The 18,804-nt window shown below is 45.7% G+C and overlaps 1 protein-coding gene, 1 non-coding gene and 1 pseudogene across 3 annotated transcripts in view; 1 reads left to right on the top strand and 2 right to left on the bottom strand.

Annotated features, from left to right (window-relative positions):
* Positions 1–18,804, top strand: part of Ubash3b (ubiquitin associated and SH3 domain containing B) — a 157,791-nt gene that overhangs the window by 82,472 nt on the left and 56,515 nt on the right. The window lies entirely within an intron of this gene.
* Positions 10,128–10,231, bottom strand: LOC123459730. The gene has a single exon (XR_006636482.1). It is a non-coding gene; the product is annotated as a U6 spliceosomal RNA (small nuclear RNA).
* On the bottom strand, positions 12,699–13,465 carry LOC101610943 (annotated as a pseudogene).

The following is an 18,804-nucleotide window of genomic DNA, read 5'->3' as shown; positions in this document are numbered from 1 at the left end:
GATCTCAGGTAGGTTACAGCATTGGGGAACAAGCCCAGTTGTACATTTGACCCATTTCTCCAGCCCGAGGCAGAGTTTCTAACTGAATCTGGAGGTCACAAATTTGGCTGGACGCTAGCAATCCCATGAGCTCTATGTCTGAGCTCTGTCTCTACCTCCTGAGCACTGGGATAACAGTCCAGTATTTTACATAGGTGCTGGAGATCCAAACTATGCTACAGCAAGTGTTTTACCCATTGGCCTGGAATGGACTTTTTTTTTATTGACAACTTCTATACCTATAGACAATAAAACATGATAAGTCACTCCCCTCCTCTACTTTTCCCTTCACAACTCCACTCTCCGTCATATCCTCTTCTTCTCTCTGTTAGTCTCTTTTATTTTGATGTCATCATCTTTTTCTCCTACTGGAATGGAGTTTTAACACTGGCTAATTGTGAGCCAAAGCTGCTTCACATTTTCATAAATAATCTGGAAAAGAAACTTCAAGGTGAACCCCACATGTCTGTGGGTAGCCCAAGCAGGATCTTCTCCTGAGGAAGCAAGGAAACACACAGAAGGTGGCGTCTGTGCAAGTGAACTCAAAGCACTGCCTCTAGGCTGAAGTTGTGGGGTGGGCTCACTAGTTAACACTGACAGGAGAGAGCAGGGGTCCTCCCACGTGCAGGACTGTGCGCCCTGTGTACACCTCCCACTTGTGAAGATGTGGGTGTGGTGAGGAGAGTTCTGTTGAGCTAGGGAAGGTGGACATGGAAGGAAAGGACTGGAGATGGGGCTGCAGGAGCTAACAGAAGACCTCTGGAAAGTGCCAGGAGACCCAGAGAGCAGCTACCCTGCTCTCCAGAGTGGGGACAACAGAAGAGCAGCCATTCATTCCGATCTTATTTTATGCATCTTTCAGGCCATTGAGTGAAGACACAAAGTTAAGCAGATGCAGAGGCTTATCTCCAAGGGGCACACAGTCCACTAGATCTAGATAAACATCTCCTGTGAGCTGGAGCTGCCGGAAGGGGATACTTGTGATTCAGAAAGGAAGCTATGGACGTTTTCTGCTGATTAGGTTAAGTCTTTTTGGCTTAGTCTTAAAGTCGTGCTTTAATTCCATGAGGCAGAAAAAGGAGTGTGAACAACCCCAGTGCTAGAAAGAGCAAAGCAGAGGGCAATGCACCAGGGAGCCACAGGGCAGGACTGAGCACCACAGGGCAGGACTGGGCACCACAGCAGCTTCTGAGGCAGAGGTGGGGGTGACGCATGGGGTGTCCCAGTGGGAGAAGCAGCCAGGGATTTGGGAGCGCTGAAGGATTTTACCCAGGGCTGTGGCCTGATCTGGTGCTTAGTGACTGGGAACTGAAGAGTACAGGAGAAGGCAAACCCAGCATCTGAGAGACTCCCGAAACCCTTCAAGCAAAGGCACATGAATGGAATGGAATGGATGAGTGCATGAACTCAGAATGAGAGGAGCAGCCAGTAAGACTTGGGAAACATCTCCTTTCCTATAGTTCAAGGCAGATGGAAGGAACCAAGCTCTATATGGGTGGGCTACCATGGGAAGGAAGAGAGCCAGGCACGGTGCAAGCTTGTAATCCCAGAGCTCAGAAAATTTAGGCAGGAAGATGGGAAGTTCAGGGCCAAATTAAGCAATCCAGCAAGACCTTATCTCAAAAAAAAAAAAAGGTAAGGCCTGGGGAGATGGCCCCGTAGTTAAGAGACATGCCACTTAAGCATAAGGGCCTGAGAGCACTCAGGTTTGGTTCCCCGGGACCCACATCAAAAGCTGAGTATGGCCACACACATCTGGATCCCTGGTCTGCAGGGGCAGAGACCAAAGAATCCCTAGGGCTTGCTGACCTAAAAGGGCAGTGATAGGAGGGAGAGATACTGTCTCAGGGAATTGTGAGGCTGAGCAGCAGGAGAGAGCACCTAAAACTGGTAACTTTGGTCAGTGCTCTGTCCCACTGGAACCCCACCCTGTTGGGATTGCTGTGAGAGCAAAAAAACGAGATAACTAACCTGTGTTTTAGGTTTTTATAAACAATAGGGTCAGCACCTGCATTAACATTAGCTGGCTTGGGCTGCTGCACATGAGGAGATAAAAAACCAGTGCTGGGACAGACCAGAGAAGGGCGCTGAGGTCATGATGTGTTTGGAATATTTGGCTGATAGGGAGACTGTAAAAATATTAGAGCTGTTCAGTTTAGAAATATCAAGGGGACATTGCTATAGCTCGGGCTTTGTAGCCCAGGAACAGAAACAGCCCAACGGCAACCAGACTGCCTGGGCTCCAGTCTTGCATCTGCAACTTGATATCCACCTACAGCCTTGGGCAAGCCATTTAGGCTAAGCATCAGTTTCCACATTTATGTAGTGGGTGATAATGATGAGCTATATAATATGTATTGATGGGTGTGCAGATGAGCTGACACAATTTGACCTAATTGTTGTAAGAATTCAATGACACCATGCGGGTAAAGAAGGTAGTCTGTGTGAGGCATGGTAAACAGCCATCAGCTATGAAAACGTGACTGGAAAGAAGGTCTACACACTTTGTCCCCTCATCCTTACAAAACTCAGAGCAAGAATACTTGTCAAATGGACATGGTAGCCAAAAAAAAAAAAAAAAAAAAATGTAGAGTGACTCATGCAGTGGTTCAAACCTGATAATGTTCACGATTTCATCACTGTGAAAAAAAAATCTACTTGGGCAACTTGAGACATTGACTCCTGCAGTGGGCTGGGGCCGAGTAGCAGCTGCCCTCCTTCACTTCTTGTTCTAACTTTTTTATCGCGGAGGATGCCCCCTCGGATGCTCAGCCAGCTTCAGTGACAACCACAAGGCCTGCCTTAGGACAGAACCCACTAACCCCGCCGCCTCGCGCCACTGCTCTCCTTCTTGTTCTCCCTCCACAAGAATGGAGAATGGACAGTTAAGTGACATCTAATGACAGTTTAGTCTCCTGGGCTACATCATTTAAGTCTTTGTAACTTCTCAAAGAATGTTACCTCCTCAAGTCTTTTCGGAATAATTCCATTTCCTTTCCACTGTTGATTTTGGATGCAGAACAAGAAACAAAAGTCATGTCAAAGGTCAGCAGTCCAGGGCTGGAGAGAGGACTTAGCAGTTAAGGTGCTTGCCTGCAAAGCCTGAGTACCCAGGTTCTACTCTCCAGATCCCACGTTAACCAGAGGCACAAAGGTGAGGCAAGTACAAGGTCTCATGTGCCCACTAGGTGGCACAAGCATCTGGTGTGCAATTGCAGTGGCTGAGGCTCTGGCATCTGCCAATTCTCTCTCCTCTCTCTCCCCTCTCTCTTTCTCTCTCTCTCTAAAAATCAAAAATAAAGTCAATCCAAAGATGACAGTAGTGTGAGGCTAAATGCAAGGTCTACTCTGCCATTGTATCCAGCTCCCTGCCCCTTTTGGACACACTAGCACTTAATGCTGATTTGCCACTAAAGTCTCTCAGCTGTCTGGAAAGGAGGAGAGATGAAGAGGAAAGGAAAGGTCTCAATTTCAGCCATGCTGGAGTGGAGGACATCTTCATGGCTGGAAGCCTGGAATGAGTGTGTCCTCCTGACCCCAGAGGGCCCCTGCACTACATGTGACAGTATGGTTTTTGTCCCTGTGAGAGGAAGAGCCTCCTGCTTATGCCTCACAAGTACCCAGGTTGCATCCCCTGTGGCTTTGACTGCCACCCAAGCCCCTCCCCTGGACATAGCTAAACCTTGTACGACCTACCTGTCTTTTGTAGGTCTCTAATTTGTGAGGGTGGCAGCCTGGAATGTGGTTGTACTAAGTGATAGTAATCTTAGAGCTGAATGCCAGAGTGGATGTGTGGATGCCACAATTACACAGAGTAGAGCATTACTGCCATGTGCAAAGCACTTCATCTATTGGCAGCACTTGCCTAGAGACTGGAAAATAACCGCAATTATCTGCATTTGCATTGTGCTGTGCATAGAGCACCTAAAATATTACCAAAGTGTTCATTGAATGCCCATGTACACCAGCTGCTGTGTCAGTAAAACCTCCAAACAACACTCTATATATCATTACATCCTGTGTTAAGTGAGAAGCTGGGGCTAGCTGTGTTTAGTAAATTGCCCAAAGGTTGTATAATTAGTGAGCAGTGGAACAGTATTCAAATTCAGGTCCATGAGTATGACCACTTGACTCCACTAATAACAGCTAGAAAGGTAATCCTTATTATTATACTTCTGTTAGTGTGCAGGCTGAGTCTCACTATGCAACCCAAGCTGTATAATTCTACTTGAATAGTAATATCTCAGTGGCTGCAGAGGCTCTCCCTAGATCCTGAAATCCTGTCCCAAAGTGAAAGATTGCCTGAGCTAAACAAGGATTGCCAGTGCTAGGACCTGGTGGACTGTGCCTGCCTTTTTCTCTTTCTTCCTGGCATGTCACTCAGGCTGGTTGGGCAGTCTGCAGTCACAGGTGTGAGGCTGTGAGACTGGGATGGTGGTGTGCTTTCCATCCAAGCCCCCAAAGCTACAAAGACCTTTACACAGCCAGTGCTATGTGTGCTAAGGGCAGTTGATTAAAGGTGACACCACCCAGGAGAAAATGGGAGAAATTCGTTCCTGTGTCCATAGCTCAGTGAAAGCAAGAAAATATTTTTCCTCATGGAGTTTAGTGAAATGACTCTGAAACTGAGAGTCCACTGCTGATGGAATCCCACTGATGGCTTCCAGCTCAGTTCTGCATTTCCAGAATGTTCACTCATAGCAGAGCCTTGAGACTCACCCAGCGGCATTCAGGAGGACATCCCAGGTTGCTTGCAATTTCAGATCCTAGACCAAACTCTTCCTGTGTCATCTTAAGGGAGCGCAGGGACAAGTGGCTTGTAGCATGCTCCACCAATAAGCCTCACATGCTCACCCATCTTGTCACCCTCTTAGGAAGGTTAGAGGAACAGTTGTGTGAACCTTAGTTGGGAACGGACAGAAACTCATACTGTCACTGAGAAAGGCGTACAGAGCCAGGAGTGGTGGCACATGCCTTTAATCCCAGCACCTGGGAGACAGAGGTAGGAGGATCACCATGAGTTCGAGGCCACCCGTAGACTACATAGTGAATTCCAGGCCAACCTGGCCTAGTGTGAGACCCTACCTCGGAAAACAAAAAAAGAAGAAGAAAAAGAGAAGGTATACAGCACTGACCATGTGTGTGATAATTGTGGTTGACTTGAATACACATCAGTACTTAAGTGCCTGGCAAGTGAGAGGGTCACTTGCAGACAAGAGATCTGTACAGAAAGACTGGGTTTGAGCCACATTGCTTGAAATGCTCTCTTGCCTCTACTTTTTCAGTAAATGCACCATACATTCCAGGGCTTATCCATGAGCAAAGAGCTTTTAGGTTACCCTGGGCAGTATTGAAATCCTCATGTTCCTTTTTCCATTCTGTGCATGAGACAGCTGGGATTGAGGAACGTCTTCCCTCCATAGTCTTCCTGGAGTGACTTCTGTAGCCCAGGAGCTAAGAAGCAGTGCCAAGTCCACTCTGCCCTGCTGAGTTTCTAGTATGTGCCCACACGAGGCTCATTTTAGTCTGAGACCAGCTGTGGCTGGTCTTGGAGATGCTGGCAGCCTCACTATGATCTGCTTCAGGGCCACCAACAAGACCCATCTCCTGGCTCCAGCCTGGCCTGTAATTAGGTGTTTTGATTGGATGATCTGTTTATACTTGGCCGGAGATGTTGTGCTGGCTGGGGCCTCACACAGGCAGTGCTGTCTGGCTGTTCCAGAAGATGATGCTCATTCTGAATGGGATGGAGTCCAGCCCATACATCCAGGCCTTCTGCAGAGGCCTAAGAGCCTGGGCTCATCTTCCCTGGATGATCATGGCTAGTAACTGCTCCTCATTTCTCTAGAATACTATTTTCCAAGTTATTGGGCTCCGCATTAAGCCACCATCTCTGTACCTCATCCTGGCCCCATCTGCCCTCTCTGGTGAGAGGAAGAAGCTTTAGATGAATAGTGAGATGGGGAGGTGACAAATGGCTTCTTCTCCTTTTCATTTATTTTATTTTATTCTGTTCTATTTAAATTTTATTTATCTATTTATTGCCATTTGTGGTGCTGGAGGTAGAACCCAGGCCCTCACACGTGACAGACAATTGCTGACCCAGCTTGATCATAGAGATTTGATCCAGGGTGAGACCAATTGTTACAACCAAAAGGAGTCAGATATTCAAATTAAAGCCTTAAGCAGGGCTAGAGAGAAGCTCAGCGGCCCACTAAAGTGAAATGCACAAAGTGGCACATGCATCTGGAGTTCAATTACAGTGGTGAGAGGCTCCAACATGCCCATATTCATATCCTCTTTCTCTCTGTCTCTCTTCTTGCAAGTAAATTACTAAAATATTTTTAAAGCCTTAAGTTACTGAAACTACATTGGGTTGGGCTATATCAACCTGAAATGAATTATAATTAAGATAGGTATTTGAAATATTTATACTAAAACATAGAATCGATTGAAGGAAAAAGTATAGTTCACCTGAACAAACTATTTCCCAAACATAATTTTCTTTCTGGTGTAGCTTACTCCCATTTATCTGCTCAACCTACCAGGCCATTCTCCCTTCCACATCTCTAGATACCACTAACATGCTATCTTTTTTCTAATGCTATAACACAATGCCTAAGATGTGGGAATTTGTAAAAAAAAAAAAAAAATCAACAACAAAAAAGGGAAAAGGGTTATTTATCTTATAATTCTAGAGGTTGGGAAGTTCAAGAGCATGATGCCAATGTCTGCTCAATGCCAGTGAAGATCTTCCTGTTGCATTGTAACATGATGTGGGGGAAGGCCATTAAATCACAGATCAAGTGTGCCAACTCAGACCTTTATCTTCTAAAGATAACCTCATCTAATCCTAATTACTTCCTGAAGATCCTACCTCCAAATCCTACTAACATAGGACTTTGAAGATTACATTTCCAACACCCAAACTTCTTCAGGACACATTCAAACCATAGCAGATAATCATCCCTCTCTCAAGTGTTGCCCAGTGTTGTTAAGGAGATAAGGTACACAAAATAATCAGAGAACAAGACCAGATTGGGGGAAATGTTCTGATGTATAAGCAAGATGGCCTAAGAATGCCAGGGTGATGGGGGCTGGAGCTACGGACAGGAGGAGATACAATTTGGAGGGATGGGATGAGATGCCTTGTGTCTTGCAGGAGCCCATTTGTAACAGGAATGTAGTTTGTTACTCTAGGGAAGTTCTACCTGATCACTGGAAATAGCACGTGATAGTGTCAAACAGCAGAAGGCTATCTTGATCTCCGCCGCAGTAAGGAATGGTGCAGTCTGTAAGGTATAGAGGTGCAATATTGGTGGTCCTGCATCAGGACTGCTTGGAGGTGTGCATGAAGCAGGGAAGCAAAGATCCCAAGGCACGGAGGGCACTGGAAGGAGGCAGCAGTGTTTTCCAAGGCCCTTGCCATTGTTGTGGGGTGTGGGGGGGAGTGGGGGTGGACAAATATCCTACCCTCTGCAATTTTCAAAGTGCTTCCTGTTAGATTACAGGGCCATTACTCCCATTGTAAAGCTGAAGAAACTGAGAGTCAAAGTTTTTTAGATCAAAAACTGGAGTTTCTTAGAAGAAGCCTAGCATGTGTGTGTGTGTGTGTGTGTGTGTGTGTGTGTGCATGCATGTGTGTGTGTGTGTGTGTGTGTTTAATTTTTAGCATAGCTACATTGATACTACAGAATTCTGTGCCCCATCCAGTCTGCTGAGCAGGGGTCCATAAATGCATTCAACAAATTAAAAGTCAGTGATATGTCAAGCAGTGCACTAGGTATGGGATGAAGGTGAAGTCCTTGTCCTCCGGGAGCTTAAGTCTTAGCACCGCACTGTTCACCTTCCGGTGGTGCCGGGACTGTCCCATGTCTGTGCTGTTCACCATGGCACCTGAAATGTGGTCTGTGTGATGAGGAACTGAACTTTCTGTTTCATTTAGCTTGTGGCCAGTGACTAGTGTGTTAGCCAACACGGATCTCATAGAATGGTTTGGCAGATAATCAATGCGGAAGGCCAAGGGCTACCCTCCACTACTGAGACAAACTATAGGCAGAAACTAACATTTTTCTGGGAATGATGAGGGCAACCCTCATGATTGGTATATCACTGCCACTGCAGAAGTGAAAATGCCTTGAAGCCTTCTCTCTTCTCCAGAAAACTGTCTTCCTTATAAGGTAAAACTGGCATCCCATATTCCCAAGGAATCACTCTCCTTAGGTCTTTACTATCAAACACAAAACAGTATAGCTAGCCGTCCATATGTATGTATCTCTTGTCCCTAGATTCAACCAATCACAGATTAACGATATTCAGAAAAAAACTTGCATCTGAACTAAATATTACAGATTTTCTCTTGACATTATGCCCTAAACAATACAGTGAGCAGCAGTGCGTGTATCCATTACCATTAACTTGGGGTGATTTCAAGTATTTGGAAGGATGCATGTGTTATTGTGCAATATTCTGCAAGGAACTTGGACATCTGTAGATCTTAGGACCTTAGGTCTCTGAGGATTCCCAAGGACTATTGTAGTGGAGAGAAACCCATGTGGGTTGCATTTTGGAAAGCACCTGGAAGGTTCAGACCATGAGCTAGGAGCTTGGAGAGAGTGGTTATGGTCCCCTTCAGTGGGAAGAAGCAGGGCGGGGCCTGAAGCTGATACCCATGAGGGAAGCCAGAGCTCAAGATGACTGCTCTCCCTAGTGGTGGTATCATGACTGTGAGCCCTGGTTTGGCATCTGCCATTTGCTCCCACTGAGATTTCCATTGACCCACTCCCTCCCTACAGACCACTCACTGTTCATCCTGCACCTCTCTTTTATCCATTCATTTCAGTTCAAGGTTAAGAAAACCACAGCCCAACTTCTTCCCCTTGTGGGTAGAAGGAGAAGAGAAACGACAGCATACAGAAACACATAGCTGCTGGAGCTGGGAGGGCCCCTGAGATCCATGTAAGCTGTTGTCATTTCTTATGGACTGTGGAAGGCTGAGGAACTTGACCACAGCAACATAATGATAGTGCCAAGACTAAACTCTGGCTGCATCACCAGTGTAGCTCTTCCATGGGACTGCACAGGAGTCAGGCAAAGGGATAAAAAAGGACACATATAGGGTGCAATGGTAGGAAGGTCACTTGACAAAGAGATTCAAGTCCAGGGTCCTAGAGCACACTGTCACCTGACTCATTGTGACCTTGAAAATGCCTTTCCTTCTCTCAGCCTCGGGTCTGCTCTATGGTGTGGAGAAGGTATGCTACGTGAAAGCTCTCAAGCAGTGCATCCCGGGGCTTCAGTTCAGTATTTTATCCAAGGACTACTCCCTTTCTGAGCTTCTCCTCTCTCACCTTGTCCGTGAGACAGGACTCAGATAACCCAGGGAGCAGCTGGACTTGATTTGTAGCCTATTATGGAAGGACCTATACACTTAAAGATGTCTGTAAAGAAAAGCAAGGATCAGATCAGGTTGTTGATCAGAGAGGTGGGGGACAACTGGGCCAAAGGGTCTGCCACTTAGAGTGCTGATCTGCACAGAGAAGCACCGACCTCAGTGAAAGGGGCACTGCTGAGAAAGGCATGCCCTCTGCTCTTGCAAGGGCACCAAAGTGGCTCCAGCCCTGAGCTGCTTATCTCTCCCTCACACTCCATAAGGAGGCTTTATCAGCCGGAGAGGAAGTGAGGCAGGGGGGAAGTGACTCAGGAGGATCCCCCTTTGAGCCGCTGACAGAAGTCCATTTTGACAACACAGACTCAAGGTCCTATCAGTGTAAAGGTGGGTTTTTATATTGACAGAGGAAGGGAGAGAGGACGAGAGAGAGAGAAATAGTAACACAGAGCAAACCAGAAAGCTCTTCTTGAATAAATCTGTGGCTAAAGGCAGACCTGATGCAGCCGTGGTCACCGGTTATCCCCTGCATTAAGTCTGGTACTTGTGGGTTAATATGTTTGCTTCTGCCTTGTATCCACATTTCGCAGTGCCCCTCTCTGCTTTATCCCAGGGGGTGCTGGATATACATTCCAGGGCCATTCTTGCACTTGTTAAGAAAGAGCCAATGAATTAGGACAAGATCAAGCCCATGTAGGCTTATAGACTAGCATGTGACATGAGTTTGTGTGTCATTGCACAGGGGCCATGCCAATCTTCTCTGTATCATTCCAGTTTTAGTATGTGAGCTGCCGAAGCGAGCACTAGCGTGTGACATGAATCAGAGCTGACCGTGCTCGGGCGACATTGGAATGTAGCAATAAGAATGAACTGTGTGAAAGCTTCTTGAGAGTTCTGTTTTGAATGCATGCAGAGCTACCTATAGCCGAGTTCGGTTTTCTTTGAACTCCAAAAACTCTGGACCTTGTTTCCATGTGAGTAGCCGGTGGCTAGCTTGGATTCTTAAGCATGCACGTGTGTAACCTGAAGCCTTGTCTGACTCTCTATGTCTGTTTTTGTCTGTTTCCTTGTTTCTAATTGCCTAAAACAGACATAGGGGAACATTTTGTAATCCCACTCGGGAGGCAGGAGGATTGCTAGATAAAAGCCAGCCTGGGCCAACATAGTGATGCACTGCCTCAAAAAGAAAGGAAAAAAAAAATACCTCAAAGATCTGCCCAGAGAGTTAAGTATCATATTGTTGCATGAGCAGAAGTGCCTAGGCTGGTGTCAGACAGAATCCTTCCCTTGCTCCTTGCTTCTTTGAGTCTTCCAAGGATCCTGGAAGTGTAGAAGGGCCTTACATGGATCTCAGGGCCATTCCAGTGGTAATAGGTGAGTTTCTGTTTGTGGTGGGTTCTCTTCTCTTTCCACCCAGCAGGGGAGGGAAGTTGGGCAGCGTCCTCAACCTTTGATTGCCTTATCCTCTCCGCCTCCCATCCCCCCACCTATTTCCAGTGTCTTCATCATAAAACCCAGGCAAAGGCCACTTGGGGCTACTTATAAACCGTCTCTTGTCTCCTCACATCTGGGATGCTTCTGGCTGCTTCAAAAGCTGTGGCGCCCCACTGTGGCGGGCTGTGGTGTGACAGGGCTTGAAGAGCTGGAGAAAGTTAACGGGAGAAGTTGACTGACCCTAGCTGGGAAAGGCTTCCGAAGATAAAACAGCTTATGTTGCAGGGCCAACAGCAAGCTTATGGGGGGTCCCTCTTGCTGCTGCTCCCTGTGAGAATGTGTCAAGTCTTCTTGGAAAACTAGCACATGTCCAGAAGCTCAAGAGGTTGACTAAAGCAGAAATCTGGTGGTGGCACCTGGGTAGGAAAGACAGCATGGTTTGGCCTGGCAGACCTGGCTTCCTGTCCTTATTAAGTCATTTATCTCTGTAAGTCTCAGTTCCTCATCTTTTATTTACAAGGTGTTGGGGGGGGCGGTGGGAGTGCCAGGGCCTCTTACCACTGTAAACAAACCCCAGAGCCATGTGCTATATTGTGCATCTGGCTTTACATGGGTACCAGGGACTCAAACCCAGGTCGTCAGGCATGTGCCTTTAGCCTCTGAGCCATCTCTCCAGACCCTCAGTTCCTCATTTGTAACATGTACAGACATGATCTCCAATGCCTAACATTTTTTGAGCATTGTAGTCTAAATTTCTTAATGTCCTATCATATTGCCTGCCTCCCTTCCTTCCTCTTTCTCTATCTGACTCCCTTTCTGTCTTTTTCTGAGACAGTGTCTCACAACTCAGACTGCCCTATAACTTGGTATATAGCCCAAACTAGCCATGAAGTTGTAGTCCTCCTCCAGAGTATTGTCCCACATGCCTTATATCCTAATATCAATACTATTATTAACTCCTAAAAGCAGATTATACTCTGGGCTGCTATAACAAGTCATGGAAATAAGTGGGGGAGAGGCTCAGAGGGTAAGGTACTTTAAGGTTGAAAAACTGCCCAACTTCCTCCCCCTGCTGGGTAGAAGAAATGAGAACTAGGCCTTTGAGGCTGCATGTGGACTTACTGTCTCCCTGTGGTAGTTGATTGGAACATAAGAGAAGAGCCCTATGAATGGAATCAGTGCCTTACCAAAAAGGCTTCAAAGCTGTGGTAGCCCATGAGTAGAGTACTTTTCTAGCAGTCATGAGGCCATGGATTTCCTCCATGCACTGCAAAAGGCAGGGGACTCCAGCACACTCTCTCACCCTGTTCCTACCACATGAAGACAGATGTCAGAATTTGCAAGCCCCAGCCATGCTATCGTTCTGACCTGAGACATCTAGACCCTAGAACTGTGAGCGATACCTTTCTGTTCTTTTTGGTTCAAGTTGATCAAGCCAACCTTATTATTTTTTAAAATTTATATGTATTTATTTGAGAGAGGGAGAGAGAAAGATAGAGAGAATGGGCATGCCAGGGCCTCCAGCCACAAAGGGACTCGACATATCTGGCTTATGTGGGTCCTGGGGAGTTGAACCTGGGTGCTTTGGCTTTGTAGGTAAATGCCTTAACCACCAAGCCATTTCTCCAGCCCCCAACTTTATTTTTTATGCCTAAAGACTAGTGAAAAAGCACTGGATTCTATTAAAGAAAATTGAACATTTCCACTTAAGAAGCATAGTAATTATATCTACTAATTAAATATTACTATCTAAAAATAACTTGAAACCATCAAGCATGCTTGTTTTAGTACAACAAGTTCTAGAACAAGTATACACACTACATGCATCATATTTATGTTACAAACTATCATAGCCATCGTTTTCGTCGTCTTCACATTTTCTTTTCAATGCATTTGATGATTCATCGGTAGTATTTTGTGATATCGTGTTAGCAGTAATAAGAATGTTTGTGGACCCAATTAATGATGGGTTAGTCAGAACATGCTGAACTGCTGATGCTGCAGGAATGGATGCCTGTACAGCAAGGGACGGGGAAACAGGCACTTGTACTGCAAACCTTTGCTGTGTGAGGTATGTCAGAGTCCCTACTTTAGTTGAAACAGACATGGTTTGTGGATTTGGTATGCCTAGTGTGGGAGTACTTGGTCTACTAGAAATTGAACCAGCACCTAACCATGGAACTGCTATTCTTGCAGAAGTAGATGCTTGTTTTTTGTAAAGACTGAAGCCTGTAGCTTGGAGCTGTTAAGCAGTATCGATCAGGTGGCAATCTGAATATGGCTTGATCAGTGGCAAGGGGGTTTGACTTCTTTGCCTTGCAATATCTAATAGGAAATCTCTCAGGGGAGGAGACGTGAAAGACTGGTCAGCGCGACGCTGGATTGCCACTCGCACATCACCAGCATCCACAGTAGCTTTCTTAGCATGGCTTGAATAAACTTGGGCATCATCTAGAATTGTGGTCACGTATCGGAAGGCAAACTCCAGCATCTTATTTATAACTCTTGTCTCCTGGTCTGTAATCCCCACATCCTTCAGGATCGTGTCATCATCTGTGCATCTTTCAGCATGCTCTTGGGAGAAGCCATCTTGCCAGGCTTCATGATGTCCAGTGATCAGACTCCATGAGCTAAACCACCCACGTTCATATATACTTCAGTCCTGATCTTGACACAAGTTCTTTGCCCAGTGTGGTTTTTCCAAGCCTTGGTATACCAGTGAGCAGGATGTTCGGAAGCTGCTGACCCGGCTCCATTTCTGTTCTTTATGCACCTCCTCAGTCTATGGTGCTTTGTTACCACAGCCTGGAGAAAGACAGCACATACCCATTACACTGAGATAATCAGGACTCTGGAGTATGGAACCAACAGGGTATATATTTTCTATCCATAATGTAAAATTCACAATTGCCTCTGGCCCCTGTTTCCTGTCCTACTGAGGCACTAAGAGGTGGGGGTGGGAGTTGTGAAAGGACCAGAGCTGTCTAAAGTCCAGAAGAAATACAAGACCTTAATAACGATTTCTTTATGTAAGATCTGCTGAGGGTTTCTGGCATGTTTACTGACCTCAGCACTCAAGGTTCTCATGTCCCTGGCTCTGTGGATCTGAGGCCCAGCAGGAAGGGGAGGACTTGGCAAGGGAGGGCATGTGGTCAGGCCAATAGTCAAGTGACTGCCCAGAGAGTTTGGGGGCCCTCTCACTTCCTGGCATGTTTGATAAGATTCCGTCTATAAATATCAAGTACCCCCATGAAGGGGGAAGCAGTAAATCATTTCAGGAAACTGAGCCTGGCCTCCCTTCACAGCTTAGCATTGTTAAGAACAGGCTGGGTAGAAGTTCCTGGGATTTCAGCTGCAGCGTGAACCTCCCAAGCATCTGCCAAGGTCTATTTTGCCAAAAGATTCTGTCCAGGAGAATCCCAAAGCATGCATAAATGGGGAGGCCAAGAAGTGATGGGAGCTGGGAGCCAGGCCTTGTGTAGACTCTGTGCTTGCACCTCCAGCCAATTCCACATAGCCATGACAAACAGGTGTCACCAGTCTTAATGTGTACAAGTGGAGACTGTCTCATGGTGAAGTTCATATCCTAGCTACTCCTAGCTCCCTGAGGCACCACGCTGTAACTTTTAGCCTAGTAGGGGCCACATCAAGTTTTAATTAGTGATAGAAATGGAATGAAATACATTCATAATGAAGGGATTGGTTCTGCGTTTGGGGCTTTCCATTCCTTCCATTAAATTCTGGTATATTTATTTTCTGTTACTCAGCACTAGAAACTCAATGACTTCAAACACATCCATTTATTCTTTCGGTATCTGTCCACCAGGAGTCCAGAATGGTTTGGCTAGGATTTCTGCTTAGCTCTTCACAAGGTCTCAGTCACATGAGCCCAGCTAGGCTGCCTTCTCACCTGGAAGCTTGAGTTGGAGCTTTTTCCAAGCTGCTCAGGCTGTTGGCTGAATTCACTTCCCTTTACGTGCAGGTCTGTGGGGGCCCCAGCTTTTTGCCGGATGTTGGCAGGAATCCATTTGCAAGTTCTGGAAGCCACCTCGGGCCTGCCGTGTACCTCTCTTCACAGGCAGTTCACAGCATGCTGCTGCTGCTACACAGCCAGCAGGAAAGAGAGTCTCTTAAGAGTCTTACATGGGGATCCTAGTGGACTCACAGATGCAGTATCCTGTCACTTCTGCCACATTCTGTTGGATAGCAGTGAGCCATGATCTTGCACTCAAGCAGATTATCTAGAGTAGTAAACACCCAAAGGCAGGATTACAAGGGTGTCACCTTGGGGTCTGCAGCAGACAGATTCAGGTTCACTGAGATGAACTTCCAGACCAGTCACAGTTATGGAGGAAGAGATTTATTGAAGCTTACAGATCCAGGGGAAGTTCCATAATGGCAGAAGAAACTGGCCTGCCTTCACAGATCCAAGCAGAGAGAGAGAGAGAGAAGTACAAGCCTAAAGGTCAAAAGCCACACAGCACACTTCAGGAACTCCAGCTAGGGACACTTTGCATATCTTTAGATTGAAATCTGAAATCCACCACCACAACTTAAGATCCACCCAGTGACATTGCCTCCAGCCAGGTAGCCAGAAGATGCAAACTACAAACAACTAAATATATTGGGGGCCATCTATTCTATTCAAACCACCACAGGGTCTGTTTGCCACACTGGATACATATACCTTCAACATCTTCATGGGAGCTACATATTTTTAAACTTTATCACCAGCTATGTGCCAAATACTGGGCTAGCTGTTACAGCTACAAGAGAGAAAGAAAGAAAGAAAGAAAGAAAGAAAGAAAGAAAGAAAGAAAGAGAGAGAGAGAGAGAGAGAGAGAGAGAGAGAGAGAGAGAGAGAGAGAGAAAGAAAGAAAGCACGAACGGGAGCAGGAAAGAAAGAAGGAAGGAAGGAAGCAAGGAAGCAAGCAAGGAAGCCAGGAAGGAAAGAAAGAGGAATGGTTTCTACTTCAAATGGCTCACAGTTATTGCAAAGGACAGATCATTTTAATGTAATTGGGAAGGCTCTGGAATATATTGTATGATTTTCTTGGAGAGATTTGAATGAATATTCACTTCATATAGGGCACAGATGATGTGCCAAGAACTGATTCCCAAGTCTAGTTCAGTGGGGTTATTTATACAAGCATGGAAACTAAATTAACTAATTTCATTATATTTTGTTTATTTTTTATCCTTCTTGAGTCTATCTTATTGCTATTATGTCTTTTTATTATTATGATTATTATTTTATTGACAACTTACATGATTGTAAACAATACCCCATGATAATTCCCTCCCTCCCCACTTTCCCCATTGAAACTGCACTCACCATCATATCCCCTCCCCCTCTTAGTCTCTCTTTTATTTTGATGTCATCATCTTTTCCTCCTACTTTGATGGTCTTGTGTAGGTAGTGTCAGGCACTGTGAGGTCATGGAGATCCAGGCCATTTTGTGTCTGGAGGAGCATGTTGTAAGGAGTCCTTCCCTTACTTTGGCTCTTACATTCTTTCAGCCACCTCTTCTGCAATGGACCCTGAGCCTTGTAAGGTGTGATAGATATTTCAGTGCTAAGCACTCCTCTGTCACTTCTTGTCAGCACTGTGGTGCCTTCTGAGTCATCTCAAGGTCACTGCCATCTGAAAAGAGAAGGTTCTCTAGCCAAAAGTGAGAGTAGCATTAATATATGGGTATGAACATTAAGAGAAGTGCTTACTGGCCAGTTTGATGAGCTTAGTATATACATTTAGCCAGACAGCAGCAGACATTACACCCCTAGGGCTCATGACTACCCCTGTGGTAGGTTTTCAGTATCAAGGATGTATTCCCTCCCATGGTGTGGGCCTCCAATCAAATTAGAGGGTGGTTGCTTTCCCCCATAACAGACGTGCCACTATTGCACCAGTTGGCTCCTTTGGCCTAACTGGCCAAATATAAGGCTTGCAGTGTCCACGGTTGAGTATCTTCACCGGTGATTTTCTCTCTCCCATTGAGCTGCATGCAGCGTGGCTTTTTCCAGTTTTCTGTCAGCTGGTCTACATGGAGGAGGTATTCAGCTCAGCTCCAGCAGGGTTTTTCAGTGGCCTTGTAGCCCAAGTATGAAGTCTTTAGCAATAGGGTCTTACCATCTATTTCTGCTGGTGAAACAAGGGCCTTGACAATGGCCTGTAATGTTTTGGGGGCATCAGGTACCTCCCTGGCGAACAACTCACTGGAATGTATTCCATCCCTGGCACTGAAAATTTTCTAGTAACAATCTATGGCTCCTGAGTGTTCCATTGTCCAAAAAAAGTAGGTTTCCATATGACTTATTTGTATCCTCTTAGATTTTGATAAGCCCTCCCTCCACCTTTCCTTTACTCAATCTCTTCCCCTGACCTCACTTAGGCCTCTTCACCCCCATTAATCTGTTCTTCTACTTACACATTTACAATACCATCCTATTAAGTAATTTTAAAAATAAGATGAAGGGGACTGGAGCAATGGCTTAGCGGTTAAGGTGCTTTCCGACAAAGCCAAATGACCCAGGTTTGATTCTGCAGTACCCACATAAAGCCGGATGCACAAGGTGGGTCATTTGCAGTGGCTGGAGACCCTGGCACACCCATTCTTTCTCTGTCTAGCTAGCTAGCTTGCTATCTGCCTCTGCCCCCTTCCTTCTTTCAAATAAATAGATAAAATATTTTTTAAAAATAAAGTAAGGTATTTTAAGACGATTCTCAGATGTAGCAGGTATCTAAGCCTGCTGGGCTGCTTCTCTCTGCATTCCTGCAACCCTCCTGGTTTTGCCTCTCACATCTCATATATAATTCTTCTGGTTTTAAGTCTCCTGGTCTCTAAGTTTGTCTTTTGCTCTTTTTTTAGGCTGAGTTTTGTTCTGTATAGATGTCACTTGAAATAATTGGCCAACAGAGTGTGATTTGACCATACTATGGCACTGTTCTCTGGTAGAATTAGACTAGTACTTAGAAAGTTTCGTATGTTCCCTAGTGTCAGTTGTTAGCCCTGAGGTGGCAGTGGATGGCTTCTCTTCAGTGGCATCTCCCCACTCATCTTTGAAGGGTCACCTACAGATCTCATCATGATAATAGCCGATCCTCCTGGTAGAAACCCTCACCCAATCTTCTAAACCTAGTCATTGATTCACATGCTCCTCAGCTATTCAGTGGCAAAGTGAGTCTGGTGTGGGTGTGCTAGCTCGGCATGGTTTGATCCTTAGTTCTTCACTGACTGGCAGTGTTGGCTTGAACATTTCTACCCACAGTTTTCGTATGCATAAAATGGAGCCGATAATGCTCTACCACGTTGGCTTAAGAATTAAATGAGGCTGGACATGGTGGCACGCGCCTTTAATCCCAGCACTCGGGAGGTAGAGGTAGGAGAATTTCTATGAGTTTGAGGCTACCCTGAGACTACATAGTGAATTCCAGGTCAGCCTGGGCTAGAGCAAGACTCTACTTCAAAATAAATAAATAAATAAATGAGGTGATAGCTGTAAATGGCATAACACACAATAAGTACCCCATTAATCTTACCTCCTCCTCTTTTTTTATATCTGTTCTTGAGATGACAAAAAATGGCTTTCCTTAACAGCAGGAGCCATTTCTCTGTCTGTTTTCTCATAGTACCTGACAACAGAGTTTGCCTCAATACATGCTTGGCAAAGGGATATTCATTTGAGGGAGTGAATGAGCAGTTGAGTGATGGACTGAAAAAGTAATGCAATGCATTATGTTTTGTACAAAGTTCCCAAAGTTCATCTCCCCATTTCACATTATCATGATCACAGAGCAGCCTCTGTTGTTACAAACACCCATTTCCCGCCTTGACTTTCAAAGGCCGTGAAGCCTAGTGGCTGGGGATTCACTAGAGTGCCATGACCTGACCATCTACCCAAGCCTCACTGCTCAGCAGTTCAGTGAGAACACCAGCGCCTGC

Source organism: Jaculus jaculus, chromosome 3 (genome assembly GCF_020740685.1).
Source record: "Jaculus jaculus isolate mJacJac1 chromosome 3, mJacJac1.mat.Y.cur, whole genome shotgun sequence".
In the NCBI taxonomy this organism is placed as follows: Eukaryota; Metazoa; Chordata; class Mammalia; order Rodentia; family Dipodidae; genus Jaculus; species Jaculus jaculus.
This window is presented reverse-complemented; position numbering and strand designations above follow the sequence as displayed.